Below are 17,819 nucleotides of genomic sequence, written 5' to 3' on the forward strand. Positions count from 1 at the left end.
GCTTTTCAATATGTGGAACAGAGCAACCGACAGATATGCCAGTCGCATTATAAGGCTATTCTAATAATGGGTATAAATACCTTTTGTCAAGCTAAAAATAAAATGCCATCAGTAAAATGGGTGAATATTTGCACCTTCATGGAAAGCCACGAGACTGGGTAGGTGTGTGATCTGCCCTCAAAACCTGTATCAGATGTGTAAATAACTCACCAGATCTGGCTTCTGCTACCCTGAAGAGAGACAGACAGTATCATTATAAAGGACAAACTATGTGCTTGTTAATAATCCTTACCTGTATTGCTGGCTCCATTTTAAGTTAGAAGTAATTTATGCTACAGTATACTGAAGTGTATTAGAGGAGACTGCATTGCTAGGATGGTGGAGTGAAAGCACTGCAGGTGGGCTCCAGTTTCAGTTTCTGTATGTCCTTAAAGATGCCTGTATTTCCTTCTATGCTGCCTCCTTCGTGATGGAAAACAAATGTGGATTTATGTGTACTGTGATCCTATTTTCCTCCTGTGGCTGAGAAATTGGATGCTGTGGTTGTAAAGACTGTCCTTACTCTTTCTGGACTCTATTTAGGATGTCCATTTAAGATCCATCCAGTTAAGATGGATAAAAATAGACATGAAAATGCAATAGAGATCAATCAAGAAGTCTATTCCCGTAGGAGCAATTAAGTCAGCTGAAGTAAAGTGATATTTTAGGGAAATTTACGTATAATTAGTATCAGAATCGAGCATTTACCACTGTTCTTTGGAGATAAAATTAGGTGCTGCTTCTTTACAGAAAGCTTTGAGGGGGAAAAAAAATACTATTTTCTAAATCCATTGAAAATTGTACTGAAATATTTTCTCTAAGATTTTGAATTTATTTCCTGTTTCTTACTGAAACCCTGTTGTTCCATCCTTTTGAGCAGAAGTTGTTCTCAATTTGCAACTCAAGTTGTATTGGATCCTTCTTTAGGACTTGAGAATCCAGATGCTGAATGAAGACCAGAGTCTTTAGCTTTCATTGCAGCCTCGCTGGCAGTGAGACAACAGTATGATAGCAAAGTGTGTTTTTCTAAGACTTCACTTTTTCTCAGTAATGCTGTTGTTTTGTTGGTTTTTTTTTTGTTTTGTTTTTTTTTGTGTGTGTTTCTCATTAAAAACATCCTGATGGCTAAAAATTACTTTCCCAGTCAGGGGGTCATGAACCTGACAGAGCAGGAATGAAGAGCTCCTGCTCTGAAGATGTGTCTGTAATAATGCACCAGATCTCTGGGCTGTTTTGTGATAGAAATCTGCCTTTGAAGCTGCTCACTGAAAGTTCCATGTAACCCCAAACTAAATATTGGCTTTATTTGAAACTCTAAAAGACTTCTATTTTTCAGAGCTCCTCTTTTGGCTTTTCATCTTTCCATACCATGAGAATGGCAACTGCATGACAGAAACACGAGTCCAGGATGGAGAAACAGGTAAAATCTATGGATTACTTCTTTGGACAATATTACCTTTTGTGCTACCCCTCATGCTTCCCCTTCTGGGAATCTTAACACAGACAAAGCACTTAAGAGACTCCTTTTGCTAGTAATTATCTCACAGTACTTGCTGTCTGACGTTAACAGCCATAAAATCATCCAAGCCTGAAAACTCATCTTGGAACGATATTAGAATTCTATCTTTGACTCTTTAAATAAATAATATCAGTCTGCCATCTTTTTACTTTTTTAATATATGTGAGACTTAAATATAAATGCTATTCTTTCAGGCTCCATAAAATAAATGTATGATGTTTTCCATATATATCTAATACGGAAATTATTATGGAGATTAACCTTCACGCCTTTTCTCATATACATTTGAGTTGGAAGTTTTTTTTCTTTAATTATTGTAGTGAGAGATACTTTATGTGAAAAATGGTGAAAAAACAGAACGTTACATTGTGTTCAATAAGAATAAATTTCACTTAGTGTGTTTTTGGAGATAGTTAGGGGTCAGGATGAATTCTTGGTGTGGGTGGGGGGACTTACCAGTATGGGATTTATTAGCCTAGGAGTGTGGATTTTGATCTCATAGTTCTGTGTTACCACATCTGATCAGAGAAATGAGCTGTTACTTCTTCATGGGAGCTTAGTGTGGAGAAGTTTCAGGATTAATAAAACATACCCATTTTATGGGTGTGTAGTTTCTGAATGTAGTCCGTGAGGAAAATTAAGTGTATGTGATAAAACAGGGCACTTTGGGTTTTTGGAGTTACAGCACAGTCTTTCACAAGTGGTTGGACTCACTCTTTGCACAGACACAGTTCTTGGAGGAGTGGGCTCCACATGGCGCTCGTGCAGGGCGCCGGTTCCTCACACCATGGTCCTTCTGGGTTCCTGTGTCACAGGGGCCTGATGTGCTTGTTTTCCTGTATACCACCACTATGGCTGTGCAAAAAGGGCTGCCTACACCCCCAGTGCCCACTGTTTGACTGATCCAGGTTCCTCGAGTTGACGTGGCATTGAACTAAATAAGACTGCAGTGCCACAGATCCATTTCAGGACCCGAATCAAATCTAATTTAGTTTTTTATTGATCTCTGTTGGGTGTAGTTATCTTTGAAAGTCAGAGCCCCACTTTGGAAATAAAGCCCTCATCCCTCATGGCTTTCTCATCTTTGCTTCTAATTCTTTATCACCATTTATCTTTATCAGGTTCTATGATGTTATAGCCGGGACCCTGCACAACTGAGGAATGCATCCAGCATTTGATGAAGGAGTGAATCTGGTCACACAGGGATGAATATACACAGGTACTCACAAAGTGATTTGTTCGCACTCAGCTTTTCTCACTTTTGATGTAATATTTTCCCAGATTCTTGTTTAAGTCTCGTATTTTAGAAATACTGTGTTTTCAATAATATTGTGAATATAACCATTCTTCTTTTGTATATTACTGTGCATAAGATGTGTGCTTTTTTAATTGTTTTTAGTATGGACTATATTGAATATTGAAATATTTGTCACAGTTAGAGGAATAATACCACACAAAGTAAGTGTCGCAATTATACAAAGGATATCCTATTTCTGTGCTCTGCCCTGTTTTCATTCATATCACATTGTGTTTTAATGGGTAATGAGTGCAACCTGAAATGCCTGTGTTCAGTTTTGGGCCCCTCATGACAAGAAAGACATTGAAGTGTGTCCAGAGAAGGGCAGTGAAGCTGTGAGGGGTCTGGGGAATGGCTGAAGGAACTGGGATTGTTCAGTCTGGAGAAGAGGCTTTGGGGAGACCTTATCATTCTCTACAACTACTTGATAGGAGGCTGTGGTGAGGTGGAGGTTGGCCTCTTTCCCATATAACAGTGATAGGATGAGATGCTTTAAGTTCTGCTAGGTTGTGGTTGGTGGGGATGGGTTGATGGTTGGACTTGAAGATAGCAGAGTGAGTTCTTTCCCAGCCTTAATGATTGTGTGATTATTGGGCATGTTATTCAGTTCTTGCCATGTAGTTAGTGACCTGTTTTCTTTCACTCTAAAGAAAGAAAGAAGTACTTCCCTCGAAACAGGGACAAAGAACTGCTAGGGATTCATGAATGTGTAACTGAAGAGAGAGAAAAGGCTTGGCATTTTGCATAATATGGGCAACTATTCTCAGGCACATTTTCTTGAATAAAAGGAATAATACCAGATGAATGTATTTATTTGAGGATGATGCCTGTATGTGTTTTCATTAGGGACTGACTTCAGCTTCACAGTACGTACCTGTGCAAGGGGTAAATAATAACTCCTCATATCTTTTGTGAAGGCTGTCTGAGTTAGGGTTCGTGCATGTCTAAGCGGCATGTGCTGTTGTCGTGCAGAAGGTCTGTTAGGATGTCTCTCTTAGGATGGCTATTTTTTGAAGCTTTGTTCTGTATTGTTTTCCTACAGAGGTGGTTTTTGGTTTTTTTTTTTTTACATGGAGTGACATTTTCCTCCATCTTTTCAGATCTTGCACTATTCACGAGCAGTGTCTGCAGCAGTGCAGGGAGAGGTATGACCAGAGCATCCCTTTCAACCAGGCCATTCATTGAATGTATCTGCACCTAATCCTGATAACATCAGGATAAAGAAACACAGCTTAGCAAAAAAAAAAAATATGCATGGTAATTTTAAATAGAAATCCCATCCAACAGAATAGAAATGAAATTTTTGAGTACCTGGAAATTAGATACCTAGTGGTTTTCAATTAATAGATCTATCAGACTTTAGAACATTCAGATTAGGTACCAGCACTAATTGATAGCTAAAAGAGGAAGAATTTATTGCAGCTCCTCAGCTACAGACACCAGCATTATTTTGCAGAAATAGGAAGTGTTTTTTTTTAAGAACAGGCTGCTGGAGGAAGGTGGGGTGTGTTTAGCATGGCAGGGATGATGCTGTGTGGGGCTGACAGCAAACTGGATGCTTAGGGATTAGGACTTGGGTAGAAACAGGGGAAATGGTGAAATGGTTTAGACAGTGAACAGCAAAGTTAAGTGATAGTGTAAGTGTGTACTCAGGCACAATGCTGAGGCTAATACAGAAGACATTCACAGCAGTCAGAGCAAAGCAGCGCCTCTGCAGTGCATGCAGTGGTGCCACAGCCATCCCAGGCACAGTGCAGCCATGCCATTCACATCCACTCCTGTTCTTTGCACCTGGAGCTTCTCAGCAGTAACCCAGGGTCCCAAGGGGCAAACAACAGCAGCGTCATGCACACCTGCTAGCAGCATCCCTCAATAATATCCTCTCTGCTGCAGTTGGGAGGAAAGAAGAAAAGATTCAAATATTGGATGTATTCATGCGTTCTCCTCCAGGGATGGCAATATGTTTAGAGACAGTCAGCAGATGATTATATTTACACACTGGAAAGGCTTTTTGATAACCTAGGCAGTCGTGGTAGTATGAAGTAAAAGCTGTTTTTACAGGCAGTTTAAAGTGAAAGGCAAATATTTAATCCTCAGAATGTTTTGTTTCTAATTGTGCAACCCAATTTGATGTTTTGACTACCATTATATAGTGGCTAACAAAACCATATATGAAAACATGAACTGAAATCAGGATGAGTTGTTGCCTGTACCCATCACCAAAGTGATGGCTGCCATAAATGCTGTGTTGTTGTAAAGGTATTATTAGTCATTTTAGGAAAGGCAAATTCTGAAAGTAATAGCATGGCTGGTTTCTCACCTTATTGCCATAGTGCACAGCTTGCTCTCACCCAAAGAGAAACCCGGCTTCCCTCAGCTTACTGCTGTGTTCTGCACTTAGGTTTAGAATTTAACTTAAATTATAGTCCATGTGCATCGTGTTGCTGGTGCCATTACAGTAGGCTAAGGTCCAGGATGCAGATTACAGATAGCTGACACACACATCAGGTAATTGGGGCTCCACTGTAGCATGGTCTGTGGATGAGTCAATGTGGGAGAAATCAGGTTACTAAAAGCTCTGAATATGTATATTCTAGGGAGGACAAAAAAAAGTAATTTCTGGCCTCTTCTCATTGCCTCACAGTCATTGAGGGAAAGAAATAATAAAAATGACACCTGACCTAAAAATAAGGCGGCTTTTATTTTATATTTGGACAGGAAGAATAGTTTGTTCTGTGGCAGTTTTTCTTATCTTTAAACAAGGTGGCATTTAAAGTAGACATCTACTGTGCTGGAAAGAAAAGCAAAGAGATGTGCTGCAAATTACTGCTGGGGAAGTAGAGAATGGGAAAGCAAGAGAAAGGTAAGGGACAGAAGGAAAAGAAAGGGAAAGTGAGGGCACTGAAATGCATTTGTGTGAGTTGGTTTTCCAAGTCTGTGGCAGGGAAAGAGGTAGTCATATGTCTTCACAGTTAAATGCAAGTAAAGAAGAGCTGCTGTGTTAAAGAGGAATACCCGTGAGCTGTCCTTGAAGTAGTGGTAGGAAGGCATGGCTGAGGGTAATGCTTGCAAACTATGACTGTGTAAATTATGGGCAGATGAAATTTTTGGCACTACAGTTAAGCACAGTAAATGCCCCAAGGTTAGAAATGTATATATAAGACAAAAATATTGTAATAGTTTGTTGTTGTTTGTTTTTCTTTTTAAGTGAAGGGTGTAACCATAATGGATAATTCAAAGGCTTAAATGCTGTATCAAAACACATCTGGTCATAATTAACTGTACAGTTTCATTTGTCCAAATATCTATTCTGTGCAACTACATGAATATCGTTGTAGTTAACTGACACATAATCAGTGCAGGCAAGAGACAAGATTTAGGTTATTTGCAAGGAAGAGCAAAGAGCACACTTACAGCAATGGCCTGAAATTAAAAAGGGGTGGGGGAGGAGGGAAGTATTACTGCAAATTACCTTCAGATTGGACTACACGGGAGAAATGGTGATGATGCGTGGAGCTGTTGGTTATTTCGCAGTGCCAAACCAATGCTGGAGGTGATGTGTTTTTGTAAGTGTAAGTACGGTTGCTTAGTCGTGTGTTTGCAGATGTCAGGTACATAGGCTTCATCAGAATTGCTTTTTCCAAGGTAGTTCTTTGCTAGGAAAGTCTGACTTCCCACAGAAGCGCCGCACATCACAACTAACATTGCAGAAATAGCAGCTGTACTGCAAATTCAGTCCTCTCTTTACTATGATAGAAGACTGCATGAGCTGCCACCCACAGCAGATGAACATCTTGCTTTAAGGTGATCTTCCAACCCAAGACATTCTATAGCAGCCTTCAGCCAACTCAGTGCAAACACCGTGCTATTCATTAATCGCTGTCTGATCTACAAATAACCTTTTGAGTATATTATTGAAAAGAATTTGACATGGATGAAACTTAACTGTGAGGTCAGCAGAGCAGACTGTTGTAATGATGAGAAAGGTAAGAATACTTACAATTACAGGTTGTAGTGATCAACTGGTTGGCTCATACTATATTTTTTCTTAAATGTTATTTAGACTCCTGCTAACATGTTTACAGGTTATCTCAACATAAGACACCATATGGCAGTAGATGAGTTGGTGCTAACAAGAGCGCATATGAGGCAACTGTGTCTCTGGTTACCCCTTTCTCGGTCACCCCAGAAGCACTCTAAGTTGAGGCTTTTGCCTGGAGACAGCTGAAGTTTGCTGTAGACTTTCCAGGTGTTTTTGTGGCCATCTGGAACATGAATAATTTAATGAACATAAGAACTATTCTAAGGCTGTATCTTTTAGAAGTATGTAGCACCAGGATGAATCATAGGATCTCAGAGCAGCCAGGGTGCGCCATCATGGGCCTTAGCTTCCCTTCCATTTCCTCTCATAGTCTTATGCCTCTTGCTTATCAGCTTATCAGCCCTGCACATCATTTCAGGATCATGCTAAGTGCACAGCCTGCTTTTATCCCATTCACAGCCCTCCAAGAGCTTTACACAGGTACTGCATACATTTAACCTCAGTATTCCACACACCAGACTGAGAAAGAAAGACACCAATGGACTCTGCTGTTGTTGTGACTTGAAAGCATCATTTAATAATAGATTGATGCACTAGGAAGTACATATTCAATATACACTTTAATTCATCTTTTGCAAGGAAATCACAGTGCTAAAGGGAGCTAAATTCATATCCAGCATCTCATCTTTGGAACAATTACCTTCTGCTCAATAACCAGCTCTGAAGAGGAAGCTATTGCTCATCTCAGACAAGGCTCAGTTGTTTAAATGTGGGACCAAATCCTCTAATTCCAAAACCTTGATTTCTTGCCCTTCTTTTTGTTTTGCCCAGAGGAATTATTCCACGTTTCTTTCAGTTAATATCTGACCTCAACCTATAACAGCCCCAAAGTGAGGTTATTCCTGCCGGGTCCCACAGAGAGTATAAGAACTTCCAGGCAAGGTTTGTATCCTTCTGCTTACCACATCTTCTGTAGGGCACTTCTCTGTCCCAGCTGGGATGAGAAGATGGCTGCTGATAGATATGGCAGCACATCTGTGGCATCAGTGACAGCCACCAGAGCTTTGGCAGTGTCTTTTGGGAGCAGCTGCTGTTGCTTCACACATTATTATGCAAAATACTATTTAATAATTCAATGATATATGATATTTTATAGGTTTTATGTAATATGTCTTGCTTTATATTGCATACTTCTTTATAGTATGTATGTAATATATATAATACACTATATATGAGGGCTGTTCTGAAAGCAGTACCTCTTTATTATGCTGGCCAGTGACATCAGAGGCAGATGGTGTTGGTATGGCAGTAGAGGGTGAACCTTCCCACCAATTTCTGTTACTTGTTGCTGCAATGTGACAGACGGTAGCAGAGGGGCAATCTGACACAGTCTGACATAGAAATGCATATGGAGCAAAGGTGTGGCGTTTAATTCCTCAATTAAAGGAGCGCTGATTAATGATGTAAGTATTCTGGTACTTTTCTATTAATGCATATTCTACTTCAGCTGTGTTAACATTCTGGTTGCCATTCAACTGCTTCTGTACAGATACAGAGAGTACTGAAGTAGAGCAAAGGTTTTTATAACTGCAGGTCCCCCTTCCTCCGTGATCACAGGTAATGCAGCCTCCAACTGCGAGACAGATGTTCAGATGTCTCCTGACTGCTGTTGCTTTGTACAAAGCACTCATTATCACATTGCCAGACACACTGGCGCTGAGTTACGGTTTATAGTGTTCATCTCAGTCTGCATGAAGTGGTGACTGAGCCTTGGTAAGTATTTTTTTAAATCCAAATACTTAGCAAAATTTGAAGGGTTTGCTATTTTCTAACTTGTGTAATTAATAATAGGGTTATTAAAAGGATCCTCTCTCTGTGGGGGTCACCATCAGGTCTGTATGTAAGACATGCTTCTCCTGGTTTCAGAGCCAACCTTGCTTGCTGCTGCAAAGAGGTGCTGAGCTCCCCAAGGCCCCTGGCACAGGAAGGACCTGGGCACTGGGTGCCCACAGTGCTGCTCTGCTCAGCTCCCAGCGAGAAGTCAGAGGGACAACAAAACTTTAGTCTGAAGCTAATGACATGCAAAAGGTCAAGGATGTGATGGCAGGAGCTTCAAAACTGTGTCTCCTGAACAGAAAAGCAAAATGAAACAAATACTTCTTAGTGAAGTTAATACCTCTATAACCTTGTCATATAGTGCTTCAAGAAACAGGCCTCAGGGTTTCCCACCTCTGAAATAGATGCCAGAAAGCACCTCTTTGCATTCAGCATGACCAGGACCAGCCTTTTCCCATCCAATTTCAGGTCATAAACTGACTGACTGACATAGTGTTCTCATAAAAGAAGGCTGATCATACGGTCTGGTTGTCCATTTCAGTCTCACAACATCACACTTGGGCCGTGTGATTAGAGGCAGCATCTTTCTGTCTTGTAGGGGATATTTCTCTGCAAATGAGGTGTTACATATATCTAACTCCACAGTCTATGGAAAGAAAATAAATTCAAGTAATGGGGGAAAAGAGGATAAAATCAGGTAAGTAAAGGGTCATTAAAGGCTCATTTACATAACATGGTGATGCATGTCAATTAAGTCACATGTGGCTGGAATCAAAAGTCTTAAAACAGTGACAGCCACCGCACACATTGTGGCCAAGATTCTGACCATCTTTTCAGCTTCCACAGCTTTTACACAGAGCAAATGTTGTGAAAAATCAGTGCTAAACAGAAGCTTTCAGATGAGGGTAAATAAATATTCTCAAAATGATATGCTGCCTCTTTGCCTGAAAGCAGCTCTGGGGTTAGAGCAGCTGCTGGGGAACAACAGGTGGGTAAAAATACACTTCTTGTTCTTCAGGTTTGCAGACTTTTAGCTGTTCGTTGCAGAGAAGGTTTAATTTTTCTGGTTGTTTTCTTTTTTGCGGAGCGTGCATTACTGTCAGTTGCAATACTAATGGACATCAACATAAACATCATCTCCAGGGCTGCTCAATGAAACTATCTAAGGCTGATTGTCTTGAAATTAGCTTGACTCATATCTGCAAATTGCCAGTGATTAGCTGATTATGGTTTGAATTGAACTCAGATTGCTACAAAAAGCTACCAAAAGTCAGCCCCGGATATATTCTAGTAAATGATGCCTCAGCTGCTGCCAACACTCGCATTAAGGATGGAGGTCTATTACTGCATCACACTGACGGCAGTCACTTTAAAATACATATTCTGCCTGGGGAGAAGCTCTCTCCTGGGGAGAATGCTGCCTTCTTACTTTTTAACCTACTCACTCAGTGAATAAAGAAAATAGATTTGGGACATAGCTAACAGGAGAGCAGATTAAATTCCTCCCTGGGAGAGGAACCTGCTGCCCCTTTGAAAATACCATTATTATAATTAGAGGAGAGGCTCAATCCCGGTGTTTTACTGAGAGTTGTCTCTTCTACAATAGTAGTATGTGACATTTGAAATTAAATAATGTGAAATAAATCTAACAGTGCTAAGCAACAGATGTCAGTTCCATTGAACAGCAACTCATGCCTTATTTTGTCCTAATTATAAAGTTATGTGAAAATGTTTGTGCCTGTGGCAGCTCGGCCATTCATCCTGGATTTGCACATGTGGTAAGCAGAACTGTGGCCCTTAAGAAGGATGGTCATGCTGCATTTGTTTGTGTTTTTGTGCACAAGTCTCTGAGGCCTTAGCTTGCTCCAGCACTCAGCTACAAGTCCCCCAACAGTGCCCATGCCCACCACTGCAGGGCTGGCCCATACAGTGCTCAGAAAGCAGAGAGTTGATATCCCCCAATGCCTGCATCAACTCCATTTCTGCCAGCACCAATCACGATACCGTAACAACTAACCCAGGATGGCAGCCATTTAGCAAGCTTAAAAATTTAATTTAGAAACAATAGCAGGTCATTTAAATAATTAAATTCAAAAGAACACTCAGGCGACTTGCAACACCGTAATGGTTTCATTGTGTTTGACATCAGCACGTACCTTAACTGCAGCTCTACTTCTGAAAGTGCGAGAGGTAAGTGAGTCAATGTGTCCTTGGTGCTCTGCTGTGTCCTGATGCCCGATGGGGGCTGTTCTGAGGCCCAGAGCCTTGTGCACACAAATACACACATAGCAGTTAAGGAGGCGCAAGGCCTGTTCAGCCATCCAGGGACCAAGACAGCAAATTTCCATCAGGCCAGGAGGCAGATGGTGCCCTCGTTAGCTGGCACAGCAAAGGCCAGCAGTGAGACACAGCCCTACCCTCCACAGCTAAATTATGCAGCACACGAAAGAGATTGTGTGCCCTTAATAAAATATTAACGTTGAATATAAGATGCCTTCAGGTAAACTTAGTTATATGTAGTAAATATATTAAGTTTCAATAGTCAAAACAGTTTTTTTGAGAGCACCATTCCTGTTTACCTTGTTTGTATCTGTCTGAGCTGTATCACAACTTCTTCCTACACCCTTGTGTTCCCTTTGCCTTCCAGAACAATTGGATTTTCTGTTGCTGGTCAGATGCAGCCTGTGAGTCAATGGGAAAGTGAGGGAGGCAGCCTATTTTCCTGCCACTATTGACAGCTCAGCACCCCGAGCAGCTGCACTGTCCCCAGACATTTGGCAAAGTTGCCTTCAGGATTATTTCTGTTCTCATCATCAAACCCCTTTATCCTATCAACCTATTAGCAATTGGATACTTTGCTTTATGTTCAGTTATGTTCCCAGAGAAAGAACAAGTTATAAAAGTGCCTCTCGGACTAACATCTAATGTATTTCTTGATGAATTGCAGCCTGGTAGACTACATGGAAGGTTTTGAAAAGTAAAGTCTATAAAGCTTTTCAATAAAATAATGCTGTAATATACTTTTCTCTCCAAGGATAGCAAAGATAATAGAGCAATACCTATAACTGACTGGAACTTGTGTTTGTCAGTTGGTGTTTCTGTTTTCTAGCCTTTTTGGTTTTGTTTTGCTTTCCCCAGGGATCTCAAAACCCCACTTTTATAATGATGGGCTATCACGAAGGCAAGTCTGCCTCAATCAAACAGCTTCCATTAGCCTCAAGGGTAAAGTGGAGCCCACTGAATACGTGATCCATAAAAGTTGATCCCTAAGCGGGGGCCTTCCTTTTAAAAGTAACTCACCAAAGTCTACAGGCCACAGCTAAATAACTAATAGTGCGTAGTTGTCTAATAAACATAAAGGCTCTGGTGCAAGGACAGAGAGATAATACACCTGAAATATATTTTCTCATGTACTGTATTTCCAGGTGGGTTGAGAGGGCTTCCAATGAAGCATATATTTTTCTTAGGCACATGAACAAAAACTGCATAAACCCAAAAACTGATCAGCTGTTAATAGGGGCACTGACCACAGCTGTTGTTCTCCTCTATGTATATGAGAATTATAAGGTCACCTCTGCCCCTCAGAGAATCACAGAATGAATCAAGGCAAACACCAGCTATAACCATAATCTTTGCTCCCAGACTTGTCTGCTTTTCAGGACTGCATCCTAAGTTTCAATTGCTTCTCATCAGACAGCACTCACCTCCTCTCAAACATGTAGCTGGAGAAATGAATTACCTGCAGTGAAGAACTTAGTAAATAACTTCAAATGTGTCACTAAAACTAATGATTTTTAAGAAGGTGGAGTTTCAAAGCTACAAGAGGCAACCTGAAACTTCATTTAGGAACCAGCAGCAATAAATGTCATCAAGTTTTTTATTGTGCTTGTATGCCGGAGCAGTAAAAATTATAGAAAAATAAAAGAGTGTTTGAAAGTGTGTGTGTGTGTGTATTTCAATGTGTTTGAAAGTTTGTGTTTGTTTGAAAGTGTGTGGGTCTTTGAATGTGTGTGAGTGTTTGAAAGTGTCTTTGAATGTGTGTGTGTCTTTGAATGTGTGTGTTTAAAAGCGTGTTTCTTTGAAAGTGTCTATGAAAGTGAGTTTGTTTAAGAGTGTGTTTGAAAGTGAGTCTGTCTGAAATTGTGTCTGTGTTTGAAAGCATGTGCTTGAATGTGTTTTAAATTGTGTTTGAAAGCATCTTTGAGTGTGCAATGAGTGTGAGCAGGTGTGCAGTGTGCCCATGAGTGTGCAATAAGTGAGTGTGTGAAAGTTCGACACTATGTATGAGTGTGTGAAATTTCATCACTATGTGTGTGAGTGCGTGGAAAATCCGACACTGTGTGTAAGTGTGTGAATGTTCGACACTATGTGTGTGAGTGCGTGAAAAATCAGACACTGTGCGTGAGTGCATGAAAATTCATCACTATGTGTGAGAGTGGAAGTTCGACACTGTGTTAGTGCGTGGAAAATCAGACACTGTGTTTGAGTGGGTGAAATTTCGTCACTATGTGTGTGAGTGTGTGGAAATTCATCACTATGTGTGTGAGTGCGTGGAAAATCTGACATTGTGTGTGTGAGTGCGTGAAATCTGACGCTATGTGTGTGAGTGCGTGAAAGTTTGTCACTATGTGTGTGAATGCGTGGAAAATCTGACACTATATGTGAGTGCGTGAAATTTCAACACTATGTGTGTGAGTGCTTGAAAGTTCGTCACTATGTGTGTGAGTGCGTGGAAAACCTGAGACTATGTGTGTGAGTGCGTGGAAAATCTGAGACTATGTGTGTGAGTGCGTGAAAGTTTGTCACTATGTGTGTGAATGCGTGGAAAATCTGACACTATGTATGTGAGTGCGTGAAATTTCGACACTATGTGTGTGAGTGCTTGAAAGTTCGTCACTATGTGTGTGAGTGCGTGGAAAATCTGAGACTATGTGTGTGAGTGCGTGGAAAATCTGAGACTATGTGTGCGAGTGCGTGACAGTTCGACAGTGTGTGTGTGAGTGCGTGAAATTTCGTCACTATTTGTGTGAGTGCGTGGAAAATCGGACACTATGTGAGAGTGCATGAAAATTCATCACTATGTGTGTGAGTGCGTGGAAAATCCGAGACTATGTGTGTGAGTGCATGAAAGTTCGACAGTGTGTGTGTGAGTGCGTGAAATTTCGTCACTATTTGTGTGAGTGCGTGGAAAATCGGACACTAAGTGTGTGAGTGCGTGGAAAATCCAACACTGTGTGTGTGAGTGCGTGAAATTTCGTCACTATGTGTGTGAGTGCGTGGAATATCTGACACTATGTGTGTGAGTGTGTGGAAAATCTGACACTATGTATGTGAGTGCGTGAAATTTCGACACTATGTGTGTGAGTGCGTGAAAATTCATCACTATGTGTGTGAGTGCGTGGAAAATCTGACACTGTGTGTGTGAGTGCGTGACATTTCGTCACTATATGTGTGAGTGCGTGAAAGTTCGTCACTATGTGTGTGAGTGCGTGGAAAATCCAAGACTATGTGTGTGAGTGCGTGACATTTCGTCACTATGTGTGTGAGTGCATGGAAAATCATACACTATGTGTGTGACTGCGTGAAAATTCATCACTATGTGTGTGAGTGCATGGAAAATATGACACTGTGTGTGTGAGTGCGTGACATTTCATCACTATGTGTGTGAGTGCGTGAAATTTCGACACTATGTGTGTGTGTGTGTGTGTGTGTGTGTGTGTGAAATTTCGACACTATGTGTGTGTGTGTGTGTGTGTGTGTGTGTGTGTGTGAAATCTGACACTATGAGTTTGAGTGCATTGAAAATCGGACACTATGTGTGTGAGTGCATCGAAAATCGGACACTATGTGTGTGAGTGCGTGAAAATTCATCACTATGTGTGTGAGTGCATGGAAAATCGGACACTAAGTGTGTGAGTGCGTGGAAAATCCGACACTGTGTGTGTGAGTGCGTGAAATTTCATCACTATGTTTGTGAGTGCGTGAAATTTTGTCACTATGTGTGTGAGTGCGTGGAAAGTCTGACACTGTGTTTGTGAGTGCGTGACATTTCGTCAGTATGTGTGTGAGTGCGTGAAATTTCGACATTATGTGTGTGTGTGTGAGTGCGTGGAAAATCTGACACTGTGTGTGTGAGTGCGTGGAAAATCCGACACTATGTGCGTGAGTGTGTGAAAATTCATCACTATGTGTGTGATTGCATGGAAAATATGACACTGTGTGTGTGTGTGCGTGACATTTCGTCACTGTGTGTGAGTGCGTGAAATTTCGACACTATGTGTGTGTGTGTGTGTGTGTGTGTGTGTGTGAAATCTGACGCTATATGTGTGAGTGCGTGGAAAATCCGAGACTATGTGTGTGAGTGCGTGAAAGTTCGACAGTGTGTGTGTGAGTGCGTGAAATTTCGTCACTATTTGTGTGAGTGCGTGGAAAATCGGACACTAAGTGTGTGAGTGCGTGGAAAATCCAACACTGTGTGTATGATGCGTGAAATTTCGTCACTATGTGTGTGAGTGCGTGAAATTTCGACACTATGTGTGTGAGTGCGTGAAAATTCATCACTATGTTTGTGAGTGCATGGAAAATCTGACACTGTGTGTGTGAGTGCGTGACAATTCGTCACTATATGTGTGAGTGCGTGAAAGTTCGTCACTATGTGTGTGAGTGCATGGAAAATCCGAGACTGTGTGTGAGTGCGTGACATTTCGTCACTATGTGTGTGAGTGCATGGAAAATCCGACACTATGTGTGTGAGGGCGTGACAGTTCGACAGTGTGTGTGTGAGTGCGTGAAATTTCGTCACTATGTGTGTGAGTGCGTCGAAAATCGGACACTATGTGTGTGAGTGCGTGAAAATTCATCACTATGTGTGTGAGTGCGTGGAAAATCTGACACTGTGTGTGTGAGTGCATGACATTTCGTCACTATGTGTGTGAGTGCGTGAAATTTCGACCCTATATGTGTGTGTGTGTGTGTGTGAAATCTGACACTATATGTGTGAGTGCGTGGAAAATCGGACAGTATGTGTGTGAGTGCGTGAAAATTCATCACTATGTGTGTGAGTGCATGGAAAATATGACACTGCGTGTGTGAGTGCTTGACATTTCATCACTATGTGTGTGAGTGCGTGAAATTTCGACACTATGTGTGTGTGTGTGTGTGTGTGTGTGTGTGTGAAATCTGACACTATGTGTGTGAGTGCGTCGAAAATCGGACACTATGTGTGTGAGTGCATGAAAATTCATCACTATGTGTGTGAGTGCATGGAAAATCGGACACTAAGTGTGTGAGTGCGTGGAAAATCCGACACTGTGTGTGTGAGTGCGTGAAATTTCATCACTATGTTTGTGAGTGCGTGAAATTTTGTCACTATGTGTGTGAGTGCGTGGAAAGTCTGACACTGTGTTTGTGAGTGCGTGACATTTCGTCAGTATGTGTGTGAGTGCGTGAAATTTCGACACTATGTGTGTGTGTGTCAGTGCGTGGAAAATCTGACACTGTGTGTGTGAGTGCGTGGAAAATCCGACACTATGTGCGTGAGTGTGTGAAAATTCATCACTATGTGTGTGATTGCATGGAAAATATGACACTGTGTGTGTGAGTGCGTGACATTTCGTCACTGTGTGTGAGTGCGTGAAATTTCGACACTGTGTGTGTGTGTGTGTGTGTGTGTGTGAAATCTGAAGCTATATGTGTGAGTGCGTGGAAAATCCGAGACTATGTGTGTGAGTGCGTGAAAGTTCGACAGTGTGTGTGTGAGTGCGTGAAATTTAGTCACTATGTGTGTGAGTGCGTGGAAAGTCTGACACTGTGTTTGTGAGTGCGTGACATTTCGTCAGTATGTGTGTGAGTGCGTGAAACTTCGACACTATGTGTGTGTGTGTCAGTGCGTGGAAAATCTGACACTGTGTGTGTGAGTGCGTGGAAAATCCGACACTATGTGCGTAAGTGTGTGAAAATTCATCACTATGTGTGTGAGTGCATGGAAAATATGACACTGTGTGTGTGAGTGCGAGACATTTCGTCACTATGTGTGTGAGTGCGTGAAATTTCGACACTGTGTGTGTGTGTGTGTGTGTGTGTGAAATCTGACGCTATATGTGTGAGTGCGTGGAAAATCCGACACTATGTGTGTGAGTGTGTGAAAGTTCATCACTATGTGTGTGAGTGCGTGGAAAATCCGAGACTATGTGTGTGAGTGCGTGACATTTCGTCACTGTGTGTGAGTGCGTGACATTTTGTCACTGTGTGTGAGTGCGTGAAATTTCGACACTATGTGTGTGTGTGTGTGTGTGTGTGTGTGTGTATGAAATCTGACGCTATATGTGTGAGTGCGTGGAAAATCCGAGACTATGTGTGTGAGTGCGTGAAAGTTCGACAGTGTGTGTGTGAGTGCGTGAAATTTAGTCACTATGTGTGTGAGTGCGTGGAAAGTCTGACACTGTGTTTGTGAGTGCGTGACATTTCGTCAGTATGTGTGTGAGTGCGTGAAATTTCGACACTATGTGTGTGTGTGTCAGTGCGTGGAAAATCTGACACTGTGTGTGTGAGTGCGTGGAAAATCCGACACTATGTGCGTGAGTGTGTGAAAATTCATCACTATGTGTGTGATTGCATGGAAAATATGACACTGTGTGTGTGAGTGCGTGACATTTCGTCACTGTGTGTGAGTGCGTGAAATTTCGACACTGTGTGTGTGTGTGTGTGTGTGTGTGTGAAATCTGACGCTATATGTGTGTGTGCGTGGAAAATCCGAGACTATGTGTGTGAGTGCGTGAAAGTTCGACAGTGTGTGTGTGAGTGCGTGAAATTTAGTCACTATGTGTGTGAGTGCGTGGAAAGTCTGACACTGTGTTTGTGAGTGCGTGACATTTCGACACTGTGTGTGTGTGTGTGTGTGTGTGTGAAATCTGACGCTATATGTGTGAGTGCGTGGAAAATCCGACACTATGTGTGTGAGTGTGTGAAAGTTCATCACTATGTGTGTGAGTGCGTGGAAAATCCGAGACTATGTGTGTGAGTGCGTGACATTTCGTCACTGTGTGTGAGTGCGTGACATTTCGTCACTGTGTGTGAGTGCGTGAAAT

General features: G+C 41.6%; 1 long non-coding RNA gene across 2 annotated transcripts in view; it reads left to right on the plus strand.

The window, feature by feature from the left end:
• LOC107315542 (uncharacterized) overlaps nucleotides 1-17,819 on the plus strand; it is a 41,995-nt gene that overhangs the window by 15,662 nt on the left and 8,514 nt on the right. For both annotated transcript variants that reach the window (XR_014948854.1, XR_014948853.1), the window contains exons 3-4: nucleotides 1,376-1,459; nucleotides 2,680-2,777. This is a non-coding gene — a long non-coding RNA (uncharacterized LOC107315542). The remainder of the gene's footprint in view (nucleotides 1-1,375; nucleotides 1,460-2,679; nucleotides 2,778-17,819) is intronic.

This window comes from Coturnix japonica, chromosome 8 (genome assembly GCF_054131305.1).
Source record: "Coturnix japonica strain WE chromosome 8, WE-NBRP24, whole genome shotgun sequence".
In the NCBI taxonomy this organism is placed as follows: domain Eukaryota; kingdom Metazoa; phylum Chordata; class Aves; order Galliformes; family Phasianidae; genus Coturnix; species Coturnix japonica.